Source organism: Oncorhynchus mykiss, chromosome 18 (genome assembly GCF_013265735.2).
Source record: "Oncorhynchus mykiss isolate Arlee chromosome 18, USDA_OmykA_1.1, whole genome shotgun sequence".
Taxonomy (NCBI): domain Eukaryota; kingdom Metazoa; phylum Chordata; class Actinopteri; order Salmoniformes; family Salmonidae; genus Oncorhynchus; species Oncorhynchus mykiss.
Genome location: NC_048582.1, coordinates 60,018,141 through 60,039,384, shown reverse-complemented (window position 1 = coordinate 60,039,384; position 21,244 = coordinate 60,018,141). Strand labels below are relative to the sequence as shown.

The 21,244-nt window shown below is 41.1% G+C and overlaps 1 pseudogene; it reads left to right on the top strand.

Annotated features, from left to right (window-relative positions):
• The window catches only part of LOC110496641, a 181,909-nt pseudogene extending 161,158 nt beyond the window's left edge, over positions 1–20,751 (top strand).
• The last annotated feature ends 493 nt before the right edge of the window (positions 20,752–21,244 follow it).

The following is a 21,244-nucleotide window of genomic DNA, read 5'->3' as shown; positions in this document are numbered from 1 at the left end:
AGGATGGGGGTGGAATATGTTTCTGTTATTAAGAATGACACTGTTACCGCTACGAGGATGGGGGTGGAATATGTTTCTGTTATTAAGAATGACACTGTTACCGCTACGAGGATGGGGGTGGAATATGTTTCTGTTATTAAGAATGACACTGTTACCGCTACGAGGATGGAGGTGGAATATGTTTCTGTTATTAAGAATGACACTGTTACCGCTACGAGGATGGAGGTGGAATATGTTTCTGTTATTAAGAATGACACTGTTACCGCTACGAGGATGGGGGTGGAATATGTTTCTGTTATTAAGAATGACACTGTTACCGCTACGAGGATGGGGGTGGAATATGTTTCTGTTATTAAGAATGACACTGTTACCGCTACGAGGATGGGGGTGGAATATGTTTCTGTTATTAAGAATGACACTGTTACCGCTACGAGGATGGGGGTGGAATATGTTTCTGTTATTAAGAATGACACTGTTACCGCTACGAGGATGGGGGTGGAATATGTTTCTGTTATTAAGAATGACACTGTTACCGCTACGAGGATGGAGGTGGAATATGTTTCTGTTATTAAGAATGACACTGTTACCGCTACGAGGATGGAGGTGGAATATGTTTCTGTTATTAAGAATGACACTGTTACCGCTACGAGGATGGGGGTGGAATATGTTTATGTTATTAAGAATGACACTGTTACCGCTACGAGGATGGGGGTGGAATATGTTTCTGTTATTAAGAATGACACTGTTACCGCTACGAGGATGGGGGTGGAATATGTTTCTGTTATTAAGAATGACACTGTTACCGCTACGAGGATGGGGGTGGAATATGTTTCTGTTATTAAGAATGACACTGTTACCGCTACGAGGATGGGGGTGGAATATGTTTCTGTTATTAAGAATGACACTGTTACCGCTACGAGGATGGGGGTGGAATATGTTTCTGTTATTAAGAATGACACTGTTACCGCTACGAGGATGGGGGTGGAATATGTTTCTGTTATTAAGAATGACACTGTTACCGCTACGAGGATGGGGGTGGAATATGTTTCTGTTATTAAGAATGACACTGTTACCGCTACGAGGATGGGGGTGGAATATGTTTCTGTTATTAAGAATGACACTGTTACCGCTACGAGGATGGGGGTGGAATATGTTTCTGTTATTAAGAATGACACTGTTACTGCTACGAGGATGGGGGTGGAATATGTTTCTGTTATTAAGAATGACACTGTTACCGCTACGAGGATGGGGGTGGAATATGTTTCTGTTATTAAGAATGACACTGTTACCGCTACGAGGATGGGGGTGGAATATGTTTCTGTTATTAAGAATGACACTGTTACTGCTACGAGGATGGGGGTGGAATATGTTTCTGTTATTAAGAATGACACTGTTACCGCTACGAGGATGGAGGTGGAATATGTTTCTGTTATTAAGAATGACACTGTTACCGCTACGAGGATGGGGGTGGAATATGTTTCTGTTATTAAGAATGACACTGTTACCGCTACGAGGATGGGGGTGGAATATGTTTCTGTTATTAAGATGGAGGTTGTGAAGCAGAGGTATCACTGGTACTATTAAGATGGAGGTTGTGAAGCAGAGGTATCACTGGTACTATTAAGATGGAGGTTGTGAAGCAGAGGTATCACTGGTACTATTAAGATGGAGGTTGTGAAGCAGAGGTATCACTGGTACTATTAAGATGGAGGTTGTGAAGCAGAGGTATCACTGGTACTATTAAGATGGAGGTTGAAACACTCGTTTCTCGTTTCATGCCTTTTCTATTTTCAACTCTCCTTTTGTAAGGACACCATATTTTCATTTGCCCCTATTTTTGTATATCAATTACATTTTAATTTGCCATCTGCGAATCCAATCCAATCTGTTCCAGTGTCAGTTCCAGCAACATCTGAACGATCAACTGACATCATGAGTCACTATTAATAACACAACAACAGATGAGAGAATAAGGCCTGGTACTAAAGTGTGATGTATTTATGAATCCGTGTGTGATTTGTGTCCCCAGATGAGACAGGTGCCACAGACGCGGTTGTGGACCACAGTTATGTGAAGAAGAAGCTGGAACATGGCCTCACTCGAATCTGGCAGGTCTGAACACAAGCTTTCTTTCATTTCTACCCTCTCTCATTCTCTCTCTTTTCCATTCATCTCTCATCTCTCTCGCTCTTTTCCATTCATCTCTCGTCTCGCTCTTCCCCCCCTCTCTCATCTCTCTCTCCCTCTTCCCATATCTCTCTCTAACAAGTATTCTGCTCCCCTTGTCCCTTCAGGAAGTCCAGCTGGAAGTGAAAGCTTATCTGCTTGGGACAGACATGTCCAACTTCAAATACGAGGACTTCATTGTGGTCCTGGATGTTATCAGCAGGTATATAGAATGAAATAGAATTGGGTACACTCAATATGAATGCCGGCCCACCCATCATGGAACATTGACTTGAATGGGGATCCCCGTTCTAGTAATTCTATTTCTAGGACCACATCCTCATTAGCAGTGATTGGTTTGAACGAGGTGGACCGAAAGCCTAAACCCATCGCCTTGCCCCCTAGTCCATGCGAAACCCCTTGTTTTAAAAGAACCACAACCAGAGCAGAGAGGGAGTTACGTGGGCATAAATGAATCTGCTTGTTCCGCCAACAGAACAAAGTTGTAGTTTGGCTCTTTACAAGCTTGTCAATTAAGGAATCGGGTTTCTGGGTCGGCTGTGTCCTTACGGGCCAGTGGGGAGAGAGAATAGGAGTTCCTCTGGGATCCGTCTCTGGGCCACATGGCTGTGAAGTAACTCTATGGGGTTCATTGAACTATTCAGAAGCTGCTGACATATGCTTTTCCTTTCCCCTCCTCGCTTTTGTGTTCTTTCCATCTAATTTTGTATTGCTTCTCATTTTTATCTCTTTCCCCCTCTACCTATTTTCTCCCTCTCTTCCCCCCTCTCTCTTTCTCTCCCTCTCTTCCCCCTCTAACTCTTTCTCTCCCTCTCTACCATCCCTCTCTTCCCCCTCTAACTCTTTCTCTCCCTCTCTACCATCCCTCTCTTCCCCCCTCTCTCTTTCTCTCCCTCTCTTCCCCCTCTAACTCTTTCTCTCCCTCTCTACCATCCCTCTCTACCCCCTCTAACTCTTTCTCTCCCTCTCTCTCTCTACCATCTCTCTTTTCCCCCCTATCTCTTTCTCTCCCTCTCTACCCCCCCTCTCTCTTTCTCTCTACCCCCCCTCTTTCTTTCTCTCTACCCTCTCTCTTTCTTTCCCTCCCCCTCCCCTCTCAGGCTGATGCAAGTGGGGGAAGAGTTATGTGGCAGTAAGTTGCTACAGGAGTCCATTAAACGTCAAAGTGTCAACTACTTCAAGAGCTATCACAGGTGAGGCACCTCGCCCCTAGCTAGCGAATGTTTGACAAAGTTATATGAATGTTTCCCTGTTTGAACACAGGTCTGATTACATAATTATTTTTCTCCCCAACAGTGGGGAAAAAAAGTATTTAGTCAGCCACCAATTGTGCAAGTTCTCCCACTTAAAAAGATGAGAGAGGCCTGTAATTTTCATCATAGGTACACTTCAACTATGACAGAAAAAAATGAGGAAAAAAATCCAGAAAATCACATTGTAGGATTTTTTATGAATTTATTAGCAAATTATGGTGGAAAATAAGTATTTGGTCAATAACAAAAGTTTATCTCAATACTTTGTTATATACCCTTTGTTGGCAATGACAGAGGTCAAACGTTTTCTGTAAGTCTTCATAAGGTTTTCACACACTGTTGCTGGTATTTTGGCCCATTCCTATATATATATATATATATGTGTGTGTTTGGGGTCACTTAGAAATGTCCTTATTTTTTAAAGAAAAGCTATTTTTTTGTCCATTAAAATAACATCAAATTGATCAGAAATACAGTCTCGACATTGTTAATGTTGTAAATGACTATTGTAGCTTGAACCGGCTGATTTTTAATGGAATATCTACATAGGCGTACAGAGGCCCATTATCAGCAACCATCACTCCTGTGTTCCAATGGTACGTTGTGTTAGCTAATCCAAGTCTATCATTTTAAAAGGCTAATTAATCATTAGAAAACCCTTTTGCAATTATGTTAGCACAGCTGAAAACTGTTGTCTGATTAAGGAAGCAATAAACTGGCTTTCTTTAGACTGTTGAGTATCTGGAGCATCAGCATTTGTGGGTTCGATTGCAGGCTCACAATGGCCAGAAACAAAGACCTTTCTTCTGAAACTCGCCAGTCTATTCTTGTTCTGTGAAATGAAGGCTATTCCATGCGAGAAATTGCCAAGAAACTGAAGATCTCGTACAACGCTGTGTACTACTCACTCACAGAACATAACAGAGCAAACTGTCTCTAACCAGATAAGAAAGAGGAGTGGGAGGCCCCGGTGTGCAACTGAGCAAGAGGACATTACAAGTACATTAGTGTTTTTTGGTTACTACATGATTCCATATGTGTTATTTCATAGTTTTGATGTCTTCACTATTATTCTACAATGTATAAAATAGTTAAAATAAATAAAAACCTATGAATAAGTAGTTGTCCAAACTTTTGACTGGTATTGTATATTGCCCCCCCCCCCCCCCCCGGGCTTAGCGGAGGATATGACATTGTAGCTACTTTTTCTGTCCCCTAATAACTTAGAATGATTCAAGAGATGCTTCTAGATATCGGGTATGTCTTGTGCACTGACGGCACTCCCCGTCCACTGTGTGTGCTTGAATACCAAGTCTCTGAATACAAAAGGTGTTACATGACTGACTTATCTGGCACACTGTTTTTCTAACATAACACCTCGTAATAATCCCTGTAACTGGTCGCTGTTGTTACTTATGTTGTTCCATGTATTCAAACACCTGTAAGCTGTGGGACCAGGACTCTGTCATGTTTGATGTTTACACTGACATTTCGTTTGGATGAATTGGTATTGACCCCCAAGAGAGAGGCGTCAGGTGGGGGGTCTCACAAGCAGGGGGAGGTTGGGGGGGGGGGATGTCTGGTGCCTCGATGATCACAGCAGAGTATTGACTGCCCTTTCTCTACAAACTGCCCTCCGTGCCCACTGTGGCATTTCCCCGCTCTGTTTGAGTCCATGCATTTCATCTAAAACAGGAGCCCTTGTGCTAGAAAGTAAATGGCAACGGGTCGTTAATCGGCAAACGCTGACTACTTCTCTCTTCTTCTTGTCTCTTTCTCTTTCTTTTCTTTGTTTTTCATCTTTCTTTCTTTTGTTCTTTGTTTTCTCTTCATCCCTCTCTTTCTCTCTACCCGCCCAGGACACACCTGGAGGAGTTGCGGATGATTCTGGAGAACGAGACGTGGGATTGGTGTCCTGTCAACTCTGACTTCAACATCACTCAGCTCCACGTGAGTAAGACAGTTAAGACCCCCCAGAGCCAGGGAGAAGGATTCAGAGAAGTGATGTGACATTTAGTCATCATGTGTCATCTGTCACTCATCGTAGGCATGGCATTTACATATGAATATGAAATGTAGTGGCCCTAGTTGTCAGCAGGAGTTCCAGTTAAAACTGTATATGTACAATGCCCCTGGACTAAATTATTTATTATCATATTAAAACACTATAAAGGGATCTGGACTGATAGAAATCCATCTAAGAGTAGTTCAACAGGTAGTGTAGATGTTGGTTCCTGAAACCCTGTATGAAAATGCACACTGTTTACTTGGCTGACATTAAGATAAAAACCTTCAATCGCGGAATTCCAAAAAAAGCAGCTTTCTTCCTTCATTACCAGCAGACATCAGGGAGGCTTAGGGATAGTTCACCTGAATGACAAGATGACACATTGGTTTCCTTACCCTGTAAGAAGTATATGGGACCGATATTAGCATTTTTTGCGCATCATGTCCAAATCATCCAAAAGTATCTATCATTGATTTTGAAGATCAACAAAGTCACTTATAGATGTTTTGAACATTATGCTAGAAAAATGCTAATATGTGACCGACCGCCTTGATTCGGTCTTATGTAGCAACATTTTAAATTGTGTTTTTTACATCGGATAAAAGTTTATTGACACATGCAGAGGATACAGATGGTGTGAACGGTACAGCGATAGTACATTTCAATTACAGTCAATTTAGGAAATAGAAAAAAATGTAAATGAGGAAAAAAAATGAATTGAAATGGAATTGAACCCAACCCTGATGTGTATACATGCATGTATGAATATGTAGCCTAACCAATGCTTGTGTACAGTATTCCTGATTCTTTCTATCCTTGATATGCAAGCGTATTGAGGTCGTAAACAATGCATTTTTTGGTTTTTATGTACAGAGAAAATCTGTATAGACAACTTGTTCTATAATGTCATCTACATGTTTAATCATGCAGCATTAGCAGGAAGGTTTATGGGATTGTTTTAACATCCATGCCGCTCCAATTAGCTCACGTACGGTTTAGGATTCATTCATTCTGTAAGCAACATCTGAGGACAAAAGTACCATATGAATAATGCAGTGAGTGATATTGCCAGCCTCCTACCAGTTACCCTCAGGGAAGCCAGGGTCCCGCTATAATCTCCTCATGAAAGATTAATGGCTTGGAATCTAACAAACAAAATAAGGAAGTGGTAGGCAGAGTTCTAGCTGGGGATTCTCTGTGGTGTGACTTATTTACAGGCAGGCAACTGGTTCATGCCTCTGTTCTGCCACTGGCAAAGGTGACGCTCGGCCTCGGGTTTAGTTTTTTTAGTCCGATATCGTCTCTGCCCAAGGCATATTTACCTCTATTACTTCTCTATTGCAAACTTGTGGATTGGATCAGCCTGTAGTTGACCATATAGCCAACTCCTTGGCATTAGGCACATTTGTGACTCTGGTTTATCATTTGAGGTGCATGCCAAAGATTTATGTGAACGATTCAAAACAAGAGGGTATAAAGAAGAATTATTGGACAATTGCCTTAAGAGAGTAAGACAAACGGAGTGGAATGCATTATTGCAAACACTCGTTAAAGGAATCCCTCTCCCACCTCTGCAACGTTGGTGTCCACATACAGTCCTATTTCAAGGCTGATCGAGGAAGAGATTAATAGACATTAGCACATATTACACAGCGACCCCAGATTTGTTAAAGCATTTGAATCCTCCCCGATCATTCCTGATGGTAATTTCCCGTGTCACAACTGTGTCCACTGTTATGCCATGATCAAAGGGTACTCTCTTATCCGTCCCCATTCGGGTAAGAGGATAAAGTTTGGTGCTAGAATAACATGCATCACAAAATATGTTGTATATCTCCTTTAAGTGTTCCTGTAACTTTGATTATGTGGGTTAGACCAAACGTGAACTTAAGACAAGGATATGTGAACATAAGAGCTCTATTCACAACCATGATCAAAAATATCCATATATGAGAGGGATAAATGATTTCTCCAGAGACATATTGGATAGACCGCTTGGGCATTTAATTTTTGTATTTTTTGTAGTAGGTATATAGGCCAAACATTTAGGTAATGACATAATAATGTATTTGTATTGTGTGTCTGTCTTTATTAGAGTTCACTTTTCCCCCGCAGCTTTTTCTGCTGCGATCTCAATACTGACTGGGAATTTATAATGATGCCCACCTGTGAGGTCTTGTTGCCGTGACATTGACTGCCATTGCCTTGCAAGCTGAAGAAGGGCTCATACCCCAAAACGTTTGTGCGGCAATAAAAATGTCAATTTCAGTTTATTTGCCGTAGTGCAGTTTTATTTCTGTTCTTTGGATTATATATGAGGATCCAGCCCCCAATTTGAAGTTTGTATGAGGTGGAGTTGAGCACATTTTTTCATTAGCCTGTCCCATTTGAAGTATACCTAGTGTTCCTTTGATGTCTTTTTTCTTTTGATTTCATCAATGAATGCTGTGTCGTAAAGCCACACCCAGGAGGATAACTATAACATGAACCATAAATAATACGTAACTATAAACTTTGGCGAGCATCCACACCAGCGGACTGTTTATCGTTCTGCAGTACACCTGTCAATCAACTAATCAACGCATCCTACTTCACACTGTAGGCCTATTAATAATGTGGTAACACAGACCATTCGGTGCTTCATAGTGACAACTGCAAATAATACAGTGCCTTCAGAAAGTATTCATACCCCTTGACTTTTTCCACATTTTGTTGTATTACAGCTTGAATTTAAAATTGATTAAATTGAGATGTTGTGTCACCGGCCTACACACAATATGCCATAATGTCAAAGTGGTATTATGTTTTTAGATTTTTTTTTTTTTTACATATTAATTCAAAAGGAAAAGCTGAAATGTCTTGAGTCTAAGTATTCAACCCCTTTGTTATGTCAAGCCTAAATAAGTTAACATAATAAGTTGCATGAACTCACTCTGTGTGCAATAATAGTGTTTAACATGATTTTTGAATGACTACCTCATCGCTGTACCCTACACATACAATTATCTGTAAGGTCACTCAGTCGAGCAGTGAATTTCAAAGAGATTCAACCACAACTGGTCACCCCCAAAACCAATTATTTATTTGGCCGCCTCTCCTTCCAGTTCTCTGCTGCCAATGACTGGAACGAACTACAAAAATCTCTGAAACTGGAAACACTTATCTCCCTGACTAGCTTTAAGCACCAACTGTCAGAGCAGCTCACATATACAAAGCACCTGTACAAAGCCCACCTATAATTTAGCCCAAACAACTACCTCTTTCCCTACTGTATTTATTTATTTATTTTGCTCCTTTGCACCCCATTATTTTTATTTCTACTTTGCACATTCTTCCAGTGCAAATCTACCATTCCAGTGTTTTACTTGCTATATTGTATTTACTTTGCCACCATGGCCTTTTTTTTGCCTTTACCTCCCTTATCTCACCTCATTTGCTCACATCGTATATAGACTTGTTTATACTGTATTATTGACTGTATGTTTGTTTTACTCCATGTGTAACTCTGTGTCGTTGTATCTGTCGAACTGCTTTACTTTATCTTGGCCAGGTCGCAAATGTAAATGAAAACTTGTTCTCAACTTGCCTACCTGGTTAAATAAAGGTGAAATAAAAAATAAATAAAACAAAGACCATGGAAGTTTTCAAATGCCTCGCAAAGAAGGGCACCTATTGAATATCGCTTTGAGCATGGTGAAGTTATTCATAACACTTCAGATGGTGTATCAATAACCCACTCACTACAAAGATACCTGCGTCCTTCCTAATTCAGTTGCCGGAGAGGAAGGAAACCGCTCAGGGATTTCATCAGGCAAATGGTGATTTTAAAACACTTACAGAGTTTAATGGTTGTGATAAGAGAAAACTGAGGATGGATCAACAACATTGTAGTTACTCCACAATACTACCTAATTGACAAAGTGAAAAGAAGGAAGCCTTTACAGAATACAATTATTCCAAAATATGCATCCTGTTTGCAGTAAGGCGCTAAAGTAAAAAAATGTGGAAAATAAATTAACTTTATGTCCTGAATACAAAGTATAATGTTTGAGTCAAACACAACACATCACTATGTACCACTCTTCATATTTTCAAGCATGGTGGTGGCTGCATCATGTTATGGGTATGCTTGTCATCGGCAAGAACTAGGAAGTTTTTTTTTTAATTAAAAATAAACAGAATATAGCTAAGCACAGGCAAAATCCTAGAGGAAAACCTGGTTCAGTCTGCTTTCCAACAGAAACTGGGGGACAAATTCACCTTTCAGCAAATCAAATTCTATCGGTCACATACACATGGTTAGCAGATGTTAATGCGAGTGTAGCGAAATGCTTGTGCTTCTAGTTCCGACCGTGCAGTAGTATCTAACGAGTAATCTAACAATTTCACAACAACTACCTTATACACACACAAGTGTAACGGAATTAATAAGAATATGTACATGTAAATATATGGATGAGCGATGGCCGAACGACATAGGCAAGATGCAGTAGATGGTATAGAATACAGTATATACATATGAGATGAGTAATGTAGAGTATGTAAACATCATATAAAGTGGCATTGTTTAAAGTGACTAGTGATACATTTATTACATCCAATGTTTAATTATTAAAGTGGCTAGAGATTTGAGTCAGTATGTTGGCAGCAGCCACTCAGTATGTTGGCAGCAGCCATGTTAGTGATGGCTGTTTAACAGTCTGATGGACTTGAGATAGAAGCTGTTTTTCAGTCTCTCGGTCCCAGCTTTGATGCACCTGTACTGACTTCGCCTTCTAAATGATAGAGGGGTGATCAAGCAGTGGCTCGGGTGGTTGTTGTCCTTGATGATCCTTCTGGCCATCCTGTGACATCGGATGGTGTAGGAGTCCTGGAGGGCAGGTAGTTTGCCCCCAGTGATGCGTTGTGCAGACCTCACTACCCTCTGGAGAGCCTTACGGTTGTGGGCGGAGCAGTTGCCATAACAGGCGGGCATACAACCCGACAGGATGCTCTCGATTGTGCATCTGTAAAAGTTTGAGTGTTTTTGGTGACAAGCCAAATTTCTTCAGCCTCCTGAGGTTGAAGAGGCGCTGTTGTGCTTTCTTCACCACGCACTCTGTGTGGGTGGACCATTTCAGTTTGTCCGTGATGTGTACGCTGTGGAACTTAAAACTTACTACCCTCTCCACTACTGTCCCATCGATGTGGATAGGGGGCTGCTCCCTCTGCTGTTTCCTGAAGTCCACGATCATCTCCTTTGTTTTGTTGACGTTGAGTGTGAGGTTATTTTCCTGACACAACACTCCGAGGGCCCTCACCTCCTCCCTGTAGGCCGTCTCGTCGTTGTTGGTAATCAAGCCTACCACTGTAGTGTCGTCTGCAGACTTGTGAGTTGGATGCGTGCATGGCCACGCAGTCATGGGTGAACAGAGAGTACAGGAGAGGGCTGAGAACGCACCCTTGTGGGGCCCCAGTGTTGAGGATCGGGGTGGCGATGTTGTTTCCTACCCTCAAAACCTGGGGTCGGCCTGTCAGAAAGTCTATCACCCAGTTGCACAGGGCGGGGTCGAGACCCAGGATCCCGAGCTTAACGACGAGTTTGAAGGGTACTATGGTGTTGAATGCTGATCTGTAATCGATGAACAGCATTCTTACATAGGTATTCCTCCTGTCCAGATGACTTAGGGCAGTGTGCAGTGGGATTGCTATTGCGTCGTCTGTGGACCTATTGGGACGGTAAGCTAATTGGAAGATAGGGTGGAGGTGATATGATCCTTGACTAGTCTCTCAAAACACTTCATGATGACGGAAGTGAGTGCTTACTGGGCGATAGTTTCCGTGAAACGGAGAATGTTACAATCTCTGATGTCTCTGTGGAAGGCAACCCTTACTCGAATTTCGTCTACCTTGTCAAGAGACTATACATTGGCAAGTATCATATATTATACTGGGATCCGATATATATTATCCTGGGTGGTGGTCCAAACAGAGGATCCGCTTCGGGAAAGTTGTATTCCTGCTTTTAATGTTGGTAAGTTGACGCTGCTCTTATTATCCAATATTTCTTCCCTGCTGTAGGTAGTAAGACTCAAGATTTCCTGGGGTAACAGTGTAAGAAATAATACATAAAAAAAGAAAATACTGCATAGTTTCTTAGGAACGCGAAGCGAGGCGACCATCTCCCACGCCGCCATGTAGCCTGGCCAATGACCTAAAACATAAGGCCATATATACACTGGAGTTGCTTACCAACTCGAGATTGAATGATCTTGAATAGCCTAGTTACAGTTTTGACTTAAATCGTCTTGAAAATCTATAGCAAGACTTGAAAATGGCTGACTAGCAATGATCAACAACCAACTTGACAGAGCTTGAATAATTTTTAAAAGAAATATGTGCCAATATTGTACAATTAAGTTGTGCAAAGCTTTTAGAGACTTACTTAGAATGACTCACAGCTGTAATCCCTGCCAAAGGTGATTCTAGCATTTACTGACTCAGGGGTGTGAATACTTATGTAAATGAATTATTTCTGTATTTCATTGTCAATAAATTTGCAAAAATATAGATAAACATGTTTTCACTTTGTCATTATGGGCTATTGTGTGAAGAGGGTTTAGATGAAAAAATGAACCCATTTTGAATTCAGGCTCTGACACAACAATGTGGAATAATTGAAGATGTATGACTACTTTCTGATGCCTCTGTACTTCTGATGGCACTGTACATGTAATGAAAATAATATAGAAACTCCTATTTAAATGTAGCTATTCAACAATAAACGCTGTTTAGCCTGCACATCCTTTAAGTCGTGTGATGGCTTGTCTTGTTGATCAAGTGGTTTGCAAGTGAGTTCCAGTTTTCTATTGATTGTTAATTCATTTGGATCTTCTTTTTCACTGTGCTCATATGTCTGTCCTGTGCAACAGTTCATTTGGCCTAGGCTTATTTTACATTTAGCAATTAGCAAGAGAAAACTTAGCTTTTCTCCATGAAAACAATTTTAAAAATACTGTAAATCAAATTGTATTTTGTCACGTGCGCCGAATACAACAGGTAGACCTTACAGTGAAGTGCGTACTTACGAGCCCTTAACCAACAATGCAGTTCAAGAAATGGAGAAAATAAAATATTTACTAAGTAAACTAAAGTAAAAAAATGATCAAAATGTCCTGTAGCTTTTGTAGCCCATAGCTTTTCCTGTGATTTCACAAGAAGAGGGTTAGCGGAGAGGCTAGAGATGTGTAGCTGAAGTAAGAACCGAAATGTTAGCTGGATATTAGGCCATACATTAGCTAGATTGTAAGGCTATAAATATTTACCTGTCAAAGTGCAATAAAAAAAAGTGAACAGATTATGAAATTGCAGATCTGTTCGTTCCTCCAGGCTGCGCTCTGCAGTTCCAGACACAGAAAGCTCCACTATCGATTAGGCCTAAGGTTTTAGACTAAAACATTCTACCAAGGCCACAACAACACAGTGTAATGAGGAATGTATTATAGTTATCAAGTCAATACACATTTATTGTCCAGGGCTGAAAGCTGCTGTGATGTAGGCTGATTTGAATAACCACTCGTACGTCCTGTTTTGAATGCTTCATGCCAACATAACTGCATACAGCCTGGTCTGATCATGCAACCATTTGGATCAGTTAGGGTTTACAAGGTCCAGAAAGGTACATTAGCAGGCTACTCTCACTCTCCTTTTAAACTCTGCTATGTTAAATCCGGCAAGCAAAAGCAAGCTGGAATCAGTCCCCTGATAGGCTGTTAGTAGGAAATAAAATGCGGAAAATATGGCCTTCTCATGCGATGGTTGTCGTGGATCATCATTCTCCGAAGTCTTCCTATAATTAATGTGGCAACCAATATGCTCACACATGTCTAGTTATTCAGGCAAGCTTACCTTGCGTTCTGCCTTCTCTCCTCTCCGAGCAGCCTTGCACACCTAGAACCAAGAACGCTTCAATAGAAGGCACTTTTGATTGGTTGTCAATGTTTTATCATCTTGAGGGCCAGGCAGAAAATCGCTCTGAAAGTGATCTAAACGATAGCTCTTGTTATCGTTTTCCGCTGTTTCTGTAGTTATCGTTGTGGTGTGAACGCTCCTGTTCACTTGAATTAGAAAGATTTAATTGGTTTTATTGTTATAGTTATCTTCCTTGGTGGGGACGGCCCTCAATCTAAGGCCTGCGTCCCAAATGGGACCCTATTTCCTATATAGTGCACAACTGTTTCTTTTTTTATACATATAGTAACCTAAGATGTCATTTGGGATGCATCCCTGAGTGTATCTCTCCCTCTGCTCTCTCTCCCTGCAGGAGTTTAAGTTCATGGGTCAGTGCCGGTCCCCCTCAGTGTCTCCCAGTAGACAGGTGTTGTCCAGCCAGGACCAGGAAGTCTCTTCAGCCAGGAGGGGAACCCCTTTGAGAGGCACATCGACAACAAGGATGAGGAGACTGAGGACATGCTGGCCTCCAATGGGGTAAGCAGTGGCCATGTTTGAGAGTATCAAATCCGTAATGCATTGAGGGTAAATTGTGAATGACTGACTAATCTACAAATAATAATGAGTAGTTATTTATGACGCAAGGTCATTTGTAGATCAGTCTGCAATGTCGAACCACCCCAGTGCCTCATCCTAGTTCCAGATGTATCACATGTTTCTAGATGCTAGTCCTGTAGCTGGTATGTTGTGTTTGCTGTTTGTCAAGGAGAATGAAGCAGAACGAAGCAGTATGTAAGCACCAGCAACTTTGTTGATAAGGGTGAGTTAAGGTTATTTCAATCAGAAGGTGACATATTCCACAACTCCCTGTCTGCCACACACATTGTCCATTACGCTAGTCCATTACATGCTTTCTAGAGTTCTGTTGCATCTCTCCACCAGAACGTTGTATCACTATCCACAACGCCGGCTGCCATTCCATCAGATCTCACCGAGTATTAACATGAATCCCATTAGTTCCCCCGGTAGCACGTGTCATCACCGTCCGCCACACTGAGTCATTTCAAGTGAGGAAATAAATAGGAGCAGCGAGTAAAGTCGGACATTATCATTTGGGGACGTTACGTGGTTTATAGTCGCCCTAACAGTCACGTCAGAGGTCGTAACAGAGTTTAATGGAGGGGACCGTGTCGGTATGGAGTTTACACCCGCTGCAGTGGTGCTTAACACTTTGATACACTTGACATTTCATTATATTCAATATGAGCCGCTACTGTAATGAAAAGACTACAGTTAAATGGCCGTTGCTTGTGGTCCTTTGGAGAGCTCTGAGTGGTAGCACACTGATATTAATGAAATAATAGGCTCGCTTTTATGGAGTGACAAACTTTTATGGAGATGTGCTTGCATACATGTGGACTGGACTTGTTACATTTCAATGCCAGTGTAAGCTGTATAAGGCTGTAACGGCTTTCTTCCTGGGAGGGAGAGGCGGACCAAAATGCAGCATGGTTTTAGTTCATGTTTTTTAATAGAAAAACTCAACATGAACATAATACAAAACAATAAATGTGGCAAAACCGAAACAGCCCTATCTGGTGCAACAAACACAAAGACAGGAAACAGCCCTATCTGGTGCAACAAACACAAAGACAGGAAACAGCCCTATCTGGTGCAACAAACACAAAGACAGGAAACAGCCCTATCTGGTGCAACAAACACAAAGACAGGAAACAGCCCTATCTGGTGCAACAAACACAAAGACAGGAAACAGCCCTATCTGGTGCAACAAACACAAAGACAGGAAACAGCCCTATCTGGTGCAACAAACACAAAGACAGGAAACAGCCCTATCTGGTGCAACAAACACAAAGACAGGAAACAGCCCTATCTGGTGCAACAAACACAAAGACAGGAAACAGCCCTATCTGGTGCAACAAACACAAAGACAGGAAACAGCCCTCTCTGGTACAACAAACACAAAGACAGGAAACAGCCCTCTCTGGTACAACAAACACAAAGACAGGAAACAGCCCTCTCTGGTACAACAAACACAAAGACAGGCAACAGCCCTCTCTGGTACAACAAACACAAAGACAGGAAACAACCACCCACAAAACCCCACACAAAACAGGCTACCTAAATATGGTTCCCAATCAGAGACAAATGACTAACACCTGCTTCTGATTGAGAACCATATCAGGCCCAAACACAGAAACAGACAAACTAGACATCCAACATAGAATGCCCACTCAGATCACACCCTGACCAAACAAAACATAGAAACATACAAAGCAAACTATGGTCAGGGTGTGACAAAGGCTATTATTTGTTCAGATTTCATTATCAGTTTGTTTTTGTTCTGCCATTACAATCAACCCGTTGTTTGTTTTTGTCTTCATTTGAATTAATGAAAAATTAATATTGTATTATCAAAGGGGATTAATCAAATCCAAAATGGTTCCTTTCTTGTTAACACATTTTCATAACCTCAAGCTTGTATTCAATATGAACTGCTAAAGCTCAGTCGAAGGCATTGTGTTGCTAGATTTCGATCAAATTGAGAAAGTGAGCATACACAATCTGCAATTCAGTTAAGTTCCCTTTAAACAGCTTAAATTGTTCCTGGTAGAGTATTATAGGTGGTATTGTTCCTGGTAGAGTATCGTAGGTGGTATTGTTCCTGGGTGTTTTTGTTCCTGGGAGAGTATTGTAGGTGGTTTTGTTCCTGGTAGAGTATCGTAGGTGGTATTGTTCCTGGGTGTTTTTGTTCCTGGGAGAGTATTGTAGGTGGTATTGTTCCTGGTAGAGTATTGTAGGTGGTATTGTTCCTGGTAGAGTATCGTAGGTGGTATTGTTCCTGGTAGAGTATCGTAGGTGGTATTGTTCCTGGTAGAGTATTGTAGGTGGTATTGTTCCTGGTGGAGTATTGTAGGTGGTATTGTTCCTGGTAGAGTATTGTAGGTGGTATTGTTCCTGGTAGAGTATCGTAGGTGGTATTGTTCCTGGTAGAGTATCGTAGGTGGTATTGTTCCTGGTAGGGTATCGTAGGTGGTATTGTTCCTGGTAGAGTATTGTAGGTGGTATTGTTCCTGGTAGAGTATTGTAGGTGGTATTGTTCCTGGTAGAGTATTGTAGGTGGTATTGTTCCTGGTAGAGTATCGTAGGTGGTAATGTTCCTCGTAGAGTATTGTAGGTGGTATTGTTCCTGGTGGAGTATTGTAGGTGGTATTGTTCCTGGTAGAGTATCGTAGGTGGTATTGTTCCTGGTAGAGTATCGTAGGTGGTATTGTTCCTCGTAGAGTATTGTAAGTGGTTTTGTTCCTCGTAGAGTATTGTAGGTGGTTTTGTTCCTCATAGAGTATTGTAGGTGGTTTTGTTCCTCGTAGAGTATTGTAGGTGGTATTGTTCATGGTAGAGTATTGTAGGTGGTATTGTTCATGGTAGAGTATTGTAGGTGGTATTGTTCCTCGTAGAATATTGTAGGTGGTTTTGTTCCTCGTAGAGTATTGTAGGTGGTTTTGTTCCTCGTAGAGTATTGTAGGTGGTTTTGTTCCTCGTAGAGTATTGTAGGTGGTTTTGTTCCTCGTAGAGTATTGTAGGTGGTATTGTTCCTGGTAGAGTATCGTAGGTGTTTTTGTTCCTGGTAGAGTATCGTAGGTGGTATTGTTCCTGGTAGAGTATTGTAGATGGTATTGTTCATGGTGGAGTATTGTAGGTGGTTTTGTTCCTCATAGAGTATTGTAGGTGGTTTTGTTCCTCGTAGAGTATTGTAGGTGGTATTGTTCATGGTAGAGTATTGTAGGTGGTATTGTTCATGGTAGAGTATTGTAGGTGGTATTGTTCCTCGTAGAGTATCGTAGGTGTTTTTGTTCCTGGTAGAGTATTGTAGGTGGTTTTGTTCCTCGTAGAGTATTGTAGGTGGTATTGTTCCTGGTAGAGTATTGTAGGTGGTATTGTTCCTCGTAGAGTACCGTAGGTGTTTTTGTTCCTGGTAGAGTATCGTAGGTGGTATTGTTCCTGGTAGAGTATTGTAGATGGTATTGTTCATGGTGGAGTATTGTAGGTGGTTTTGTTCCTCATAGAGTATTGTAGGTGGTTTTGTTCCTCGTAGAGTATTGTAGGTGGTATTGTGCATGGTAGAGTATTGTAGGTGGTATTGTTCCTCGTAGAGTATTGTAGGTGGTATTGTTCCTGGTGGAGTATTGTAGGTGGTATTGTTCCTCGTAGAGTATTGTAGGTGGTTTTGTTCCTCGTAGAGTATTGTAGGTGGTTTTGTTCCTTGTAGAGTATTGTAGGTGGTATTGTTCCTCGTAGAGTATTGTAGGTGGTTTTGTTCCTCGTAGAGTATTGTAGGTGGTTTTGTTCCTCGTAGAGTATTGTAGGTGGTTTTGTTCCTCGTAGAGTATTGTAGGTGGTATTGTTCATGGTAGAGTATTGAAGGTGGTATTGTTCCTCGTAGAGTATTGTAGGTGGTATTGTTCCTGGTGGAGTATTGTAGGTGGTATTGTTCCTCGTAGAGTATTGTAGGTGGTATTGTTCCTCGTAGAGTATTGTAGGTGGTTTTGTTCCTGGTAGAGTATTGTAGATGGTATTGTCCATGGTAGAGTATCGCAGGTGGTAATGTTCCTCGTAGAGTATTGTAGGTGGTATTGTTCCTGGTAGAGTATTGTAGGTGGTATTGTTCCTCGTAGAGTATTGTAGGTGGTATTGTGCATGGTAGAGTATTGTAGGTGGTATTGTTCCTCGTAGAGTATTGTAGATGGTATTGTTCATGGTAGAGTATTGTAGGTGGTATTGTTCCTCGTAGAGTATTGTAGGTGGTTTTGTTCCTCGTAGAGTATTGTAGGTGGTATTGTTCCTGGTGGAGTATTGTAGGTGGTATTGTTCCTCGTAGAGTATTGTAGGTGGTTTTGTTCCTCGTAGAGTATTGTAGGTGGTATTGTTCCTCGTAGAGTATTGTAGGTGGTTTTGTTCCTCGTAGAGTATTGTAGGTGGTATTGTTCCTGGTGGAGTATTGTAGGTGGTATTGTTCCTCGTAGAGTATTGTAGGTGGTTTTGTTCCTCGTAGAGTATTGTAGGTGGTATTGTTCCTCGTAGAGTATTGTAGGGGGTGGTTGTCTCACTTAGCTATCTTAAGATAAACACATAAACTGTTAGTGGCTCTGGAAAAGTGTGTCTGCTAGATGACTAAAATGTAAAAATGTGATAAAAGCTTCTAAATCATCAGCAATTATATCTCTTTCTCTGAATGACCATATGATTATTTTCCCCCTCTGCAGTATGAGTCAAATAAGTTAGTCAAGAGTGTGCACCAGGACTACGACAGTGATTAAAGCATCTAAATTATCATGTTGTTAATATACAGTACCAGTCAAAAGTTTGGACACACCTAGTCATTCAAGGTTTTTTCTTTATTTTTACTATTTTCTACATTGTATAATAATAGTCAATACATCAACACTATGAAATTACACATATGGAATCATGTAGTAACCAAAAAAGTGTTAAAACAAATCCAAATATTTTTTATATTTGAGTTTCTTCAAAGTAGCCACCCTTTGCCTTGATGACAGCTTTGCACACTCTTGGCATTCTCTCCACCAGCTTCATGAGGAATGCTTTTCCAACAGTCTTGAAGGAGTTCCCACATGCTGAGCATTTATTATCTGCATTTCCTTGTCCCAACTCATCCCAAACCATCTCAATTGGGTTGAGGTCGGTTGATTGTAGAGGCCAGGTCATCTGATGCAGCACTCCATCTCTCTCCTTCTTGGTCAAATAGCCCTTACACAGCCTAGAGGTGTGTTTTGGATCATTGTCTTGAAAAACAAATTATAGTCCCATTAAGCACAAACCAGATGGGATGACGCATCGCTGCAGAATGCTGTGGTAGCCATGCTGATTAAGTGTGCCTTGAATTCTAAATGAATCACAGACAGTGTCACCAGCATAGCAACATCACACCTCCTCCTCCGTGCTTCACGGTGGGAACCACACTTGTGATGCGGAGATCATCCGTTCACCTACTCCGCGTCACACAAAGACACATGTTTCTTAGCCTAAGGAAGTCTCTTCTTATTGGTGTCCTTTAGTAGTGGTTTATTTGCAGCAATTCGACCATCAAGGCCTGATTCATGCATTCTCCTCTGAAAAGTTGATGTTGAGATGTGTCCGTTACTTGAACTCTGAAACATTTATTTGGGCTGCATTCTGAGGCTGGTAACTCTAATGAACTTATCCTATGCAGCAGAGAAGTAACTCTGGGTCTTCCTTTCCTGTGGCAGTCCTCATTAGAGACAGTTTCATCATAGCGCTTGATGGTTTTTGTGACTGCACTTGAAGAAACGTTCAAAGTTCTTGATATTTTCCATATTGACTAACCTTCATGTCTTAAAATAATGATGGACTGTTGTTTCTCTTTGATTATTTGAGCTGTTCTTGCCATAATATGGACTTGATCTTTTACCAAATAGGGCTATCTTCTGTATACCCCCCTCCCCCCACCTTGTCACAACACAACTGATTGGCTCAAACACATTAAGAAGGAAAGAAATTCCACAAATGTACTTTTAACAAGGCACGTCTGTTAATTGAATTGCATTCCAGGTGACTACCTCGTGAAGCTGTTTGAGAGAATGCCAAGAATGTGCAAAGCTGTCATCAAGGCAAAGGGTGGCTACTTTGAAGCATCTCAAATATAAAATATATTTTGATTTGTTTAACTTTTTTGGTTACTACATGATTCCATATGTTTTTTTTCATAGTTTTGATGTCTTCACTATTATTCTACAATGTAGAAAATAGTAAAAATAAAGAAAAACCCTTGAATGAGTAGGTGTGTCCAAACTTTTGACTGGTACTGTATATAAACCTTTTCTAAATGTCCATATTTGAATGATATTGTTACTGTGTTATTCCCTCTCTGCAGTGTGAGTCAGATAAGCTGGAGAAGAGTGTCTACCAGGACTATGACAGTGACAGTGGCGTCCCCGATGAACTCAAGCAGGACGAGCAGACCGGAGACATCCCTCTCAAGAGGTCAGGTCAAAGGGCACAACGTGATGATGTCATATCCCGGGAGCTCACTGGTCAAGTTCTCACGAGCTATGCTAGTAGTTCATGCGTGATGTACATCTCTATAAGTGGAAAGATACATGCATTATATATATCATTTTGAAAGAATTGTCATTATTTTGTTCTCAGTGTAGTGTTGAAACAGATGCATGAATGAATGACATTTTATTTCCGTGTCAAATCGCCAGTTGGCAACCCAGCCCTTATGGGATTAACTGACACATAAACAAACATTACAACAATTCCGTGATAGTTCTTCCGGTGTTCTGGGCACATAAAGTGAAAAAGAAATCAACAGTAAAAAGAATACAAAAAATAAATATATACTGTATATATACAGATAAATAAATCCAGAAAAATGAAATGGAAGGCATTTGAACCCAGTCTGGCACAAAGAGAAGATTGAAGTGTAAAACAGGCTTACGCACAATCTATATACATTTGTGCCATTTGCTATATGGGAGCTAAATATTTGTATGATTTAATTATAGGTAGCCCCTTTTCTTTTATTCCAGGCTTTATCTGAAAATGTAGCAAACGGAAATACACAATGGACCAAAAATAATTTCATTTTCTCTTCGTGGCCCAGCCACATAATTCCAGGGTATATCTGGTGGTCTTTCTCTTCGTGGCTCAGCAACATAATGGGAGGGTATATCTGGTGGTCTTTCTCTTCGTGGCTCAGCAACATAATGCCAGGGTATATCTGGTGGTCTTTCTCTTCGTGGCTCAACAACATAATGCCAGGGTATATCTGGTGGTCTTTCTCTTCATGTCTCAGCAACATAAT